Source organism: Montipora capricornis, chromosome 14 (genome assembly GCF_036669925.1).
Source record: "Montipora capricornis isolate CH-2021 chromosome 14, ASM3666992v2, whole genome shotgun sequence".
In the NCBI taxonomy this organism is placed as follows: Eukaryota; Metazoa; Cnidaria; class Anthozoa; order Scleractinia; family Acroporidae; genus Montipora; species Montipora capricornis.
The window spans coordinates 19,532,020-19,537,019 of record NC_090896.1 but is presented as its reverse complement, the minus strand read 5'-3'; positions in this window follow the sequence as shown (position 1 = coordinate 19,537,019).

The window sequence follows — 5,000 nt, the reverse complement described above, 5'->3', positions numbered from 1 at the left end:
TTTCTCAATATCTTGCGACTCCCCACATGCTCTGCACAATTTTTGTTTAACGGCACCAAGCACCAAGTTGAGGAAGCAAATCATACGAATGCTGAACATGTCACATGTGAAAACTGTAAGGATGACTCCAGACGAGGAAAATGTAAAATATGTCTTTCAAAAGGCTAAAGATGATCTGGAAGAAACATTTTGCTGGCTAATAAACGATATTCTCAAAGAACAAGGCAAAACCTGAAAAAACTGTGAGTGAGCCCAGCAAACTTTTGGTGGGTATTACAACAAGAATGTTAAGTCAAGAAGGCTTGTACATGTGACGATTTTGACGATGCCACTGCTTTTTGTGCTTGTTTATCCATTTTGTCCAAGGTCCAAGTTGAAGATCACATCACAAGTCTCCTTGCAGTCCAAGACTTTTGCTTTGAGATGCACTTGACTCAGAATAGTTGTTGAGGTTCATGTAGCTTTCTCGTTGCATTGATGACCACTTTTACTTTGTCGTTGGAGCTCTGTATTGGACTGTCTCACTAACTTGTCAGTAGGACCAGTGGAGCGTGTGGCTTTGGCTACACTTTCAGTATTGTTGCTAGGAAAGTCCAAGGAGTGTATATCTTCTTTGGAAACTTTGTTGAGTTCTTCAGGTCTTTCATTCCTGGAGATGCGTATGCCTGCACCTTGTTATAGTCTAGCAAATCTGTTCCACATCAACAAGTGAGCTGTGCGTGGTGTCAAGAGACCTTCCGTTGATGTCACTAGTCTTCTGAGACCAGCAAGGGCATATTTGTGACATCCTCAAAGACGAAACAGGAAGGTCAAAAACTTCCAAATCTGCGAAAAGCATCCACCATCTCCTTCTTTGTCGGAGTCTTATGCATCCCTTATCAACAGCGCAATGCTGATATGCTAGCAACCATAGTTGTAAATATGATCCTGTGTCTTCAACTCAGTTGTATTTGTGACAGGCTCTGTATGGGTAACGTCTGCAAAAAAAACGGGTATCACGGCATCGTTAACCACCAAACCATGCTTGGATTTATCGTGGTTCACTCTGCATTCTGCGTAATGAACTCTTGTGTATGCCACATATCTAGAAGGGCGTACGTCTTGTTCTTGTTGGTCACAGAGCAGCAAAGCCTTGTTTAAGATTCTGAATATCTGGTTGTGATGGGAAGATTTGGGATATTGGAATGTCAGCCAGTGTTTTATCATGCAAATTTGGAAGATGATTGCCAGTGAGTTACCTTGTCTTTAAAGGCAACAAGAAAAGACACCAGTGAAAAGATGTATTCTTATTTTGTCGGCCCATGTGCTGAACTTTAACCTCAAGATCGACATTTTCCCTCTTATTTGATAGGAAGGGGATTCTGAAGCGTTGAGCATGTGCTTGCTCTCTAGAATGTTCTTTGGGTTAAAGTCAAATTCAAGGTACTCAAATCAAAGGTGTTGTAACTGCTGTAATGTCCCTAGGAGGAGAACTCACTTCATTGGCTGGTTGGCTGCTAAACTTCTCTTAGGAATTGTTTAACCTCAGATAGACAAGGCAGGTGGGGCAAATAAGTTACCTGTACAAAATGATCCTTCATGAACTGAAAACAATTTCTTTTATTAACTACAGATTCACATTGGTGTTTCCAGTCTTGCACCATCTTGTCACAACCCTCTCCAAGAGCATTGGCTTTGAGCGCTAGTGATTTTGGAGCCATTATCAGTCCATGCTTGAATAAGGTTTCCAAGCCCTCAAAAAGATATGCTTGCTAAGTTTTTGTTTAAGATATTTTTTCAATATATTGCTGGACAAAATAACAACTTAATTTGCAGGATCTACAATTGCTGTTAGTACACAGGTATCATGTTATCCTAAGATTTTCTTTGAACTGTGAGGGATAGTTAATTATGAACACATGCAATTCCAATCACAAAATTGTTGCAGATTGTTATATTATTATTCCATGCAGCTTTAAGTTGGATTTAAAATATTCAAATACGAAGGTCATTTCTGTTCTGCAGCTCTCAAAAAGCCTCCAAAACGTTTTCTGTATACATGTGAGTTTTGATATGGTCACAAGGTTGAATTTTTGACATTTGAGATTATTTAGTTCTGGGCTGAGCTGTTTGAAGACAATTCTGCAGAGTAATTGACATTCATTATCAATCAATTCAAACGTAACTTCAATCAGTTCATCTGCCAGTGCTGTATTCCTGACTGTTGTTTTCATCACAGCTTTGTTCAAACCAAGGGCTAACAATTTAACGACATTAGTGATGTCACAGTCTTTGATTGTTTTGTTCTGTTTCGCAAAGGGATAATTTACCAGTACATAAAAAGAAAAAAAATTGGTGATACACTTAACAGAAAGCACTGTTCTATTTTTGTCAGCCTGATATTTCACAAAAAAATTAATAATCCCTCGGCAAAAGAGTTGCTCCTTGGATTCCTGCCTGCATCTTTACAACGTTTTGCATCACCGCGCCATGTTCCATCTCAATTGACGAGACACTTTCGATTTTTTTCTCATTGAAGAACTCGGACTGGATTTTGCTAACTGATGAGAGTCTCAAGACTGATTTGGAGCTGTTTCCCAGTGACAGCCATGATACCTCTGGATCTTGTCTGCGTGAAAGGTAGGGAGGTTATTTCGATCAAATTTTCCTCTGAACTCCTGCAGATCCGAGCTGAGTTCCAATGACTTTTTGTTCAAAGACTTGAACCGCCTGAAACAAGCTTTGCAGTTCCTTGAAGACTGTCTTTCAGGATGGAGTTTCCCCTTAAATAGTGCATTGATCTTTTGAACAAGCACTGCGTTTCTTTGCTTTAGCAACCATGTACGTCGATTCCACAACAAAGACTAGGTAAATCCTTCTCATTTGCAAACGCCTTTTTCCCACTTTCACCGTAGATTAAAGCGACAAATAACACTTTTTATTGGGGGTTTATCTGGAGTTCAGCAAATATACATTTTTAGACATTAGTATGCTTGTAGACACCAATCACTTTTTGACAGGGGCACTTGTTTATGGATTCCGGATGATTGGATTTCTTGTGAACATAGAGTGGAATGTTTCTTTCTTTTGTGTAGGGATAATGCTTGCCAAGTTGGAGGTCTAGGGTGACGTCTAAGAAATTTGCTTTAGCAATGTTGGCTGCGACTGTAATCTTTAGGTCCTTTTCACAGAGGATTTGGCAGAAACACTTCTTGATTTTTTTTCGATCTGTTGCGGCTTTGAGTTAAAGCTGCCAAACCATCGTCTCTGCATAGGCTGATGCTGTTGCCATACTTTTCGGTTAGGCAGGACAATAAATAGCAACCCACTAGTCTGCATGTTTCAGCATCGTCAAATGATGCCATTGTTACGTCAAACCAACTGGTGGAGGATTTTTTTTCTCACAGTGGCTATGTGGAAAATAATAGGGATTGCTTGGATACATATATAATTTTGAGGTGAACAGTTTTTCGAGGAGTGCTCAACTGTTATAGGATTCAGTGTTGATCAGTTCAAGACTTCAGGAGTGATTTATCATTTTATTTCTTTGTTCCGTATGGCCAAAGGGTTACCACAATCGTCAGGCAACATTAAGGGAACTTTCTCCCTAGGTTTGTTTTTACGTTCCGTGGGGGATTATACCATGTGATGTACCTCTGGCGATTTCTCTTGCGATAACTTGTTGGTGCTTGAGTAGGTTAAATAAATAAATAATAATACTTTGTTTACCCTCGGATTTCAGAGTGGCTAGTAGCTAAAATATCCGAGCATTTAATATATACAATTGTTAAGAAACCCAACTGGCAGGAGGCAAACCAGTTGGCTATTTTATGTGTGCCAGGAAGTTGAACTAGGGACTACCTGAAACAAATTAAATGGGTGGTCAGAACACAACCCAGGATCTCTGGATCTCAAGGCACGGGCCCTAAGCACTCGGCCACACTGCCTCCCTATAGGTTGAGGATTATAGGTGAGTTTGTGTTTGTATCCACTACAATCTGGCTAGGGTGGGATAGATTCATCGAAAACTCTTTGGTTTGATGAGATGCTCCTCAGTCTCTTATTAATCTTCTCTGGGATGTTTCTCAGGAGTGCTGGTGGATGGTTGCTTTTCCAGTGGACGCACATTCAATTATTGTTAGGTTTCGTGAATGGCTTTTAGGTCCCACTTGTAAGGTGACGGTTTTTTTGTTTGGTTACAAATGAACTTTAAATATGAACTATTAACAATGAAAGAACAATAATCTGAATGAGTTCCGCCAAAAATTAAAATGATGTACACATCAACAGGAAAAAAAGGTGTGGATCACTCTTTTTATTTATTTGTAGCATAACATGAGGTTAATTTATAACCATCCAGATAAATTGGCAACAAAATAATTGCTAGGAGATAGAAATTGTTGGTAATATAAGAAGCTATATGTATATATAAGACTCATAAGTTCAAATTGAACAGCTTCATCACATGGATGTACGAAGTTATTTCCTTTCAGTTTGTTTTAAAATTTAAGTTGTTCTTGAGAGATTCCTCCATAAGCTGGTAAGGGTAGTGTGTACTAATGGATACAGAATGTAAAGTCTGAATTGCAGAACGTATTACAGTGCAAACCCTTGCTGAAGTGACATTGAACAGATTAATATCCTGAGTGTGAAGTTTGCGAAAGTAAAGCTCACCAAGTGATTACTCGCTAACATGTTACAGTCTACATGTATCTACTTCTTCCATAATTCAAGATCCACAATTTGTTTATATCGTCATCATCGTTTGCTGTGACGAGTGTCTTGGAGATGTCACACAATGGCACCAATTTTTCAGTGAATGTGCTTGTGTTGACCCACCAGAGACCACTCTCCTCATCTTCATTCAGGTGGGAACAAACATGGACACAAGCAGACTCTACAAGCTCATCCTCCATCTTTTGACAAGTAAACTTGAGAACCTTCCCAAATTTCACATCAGACATTTTGGACAGCAACAATCGATCACAAAGTTCCTTTGCTTTCTTTGCCAGTTGTCACCC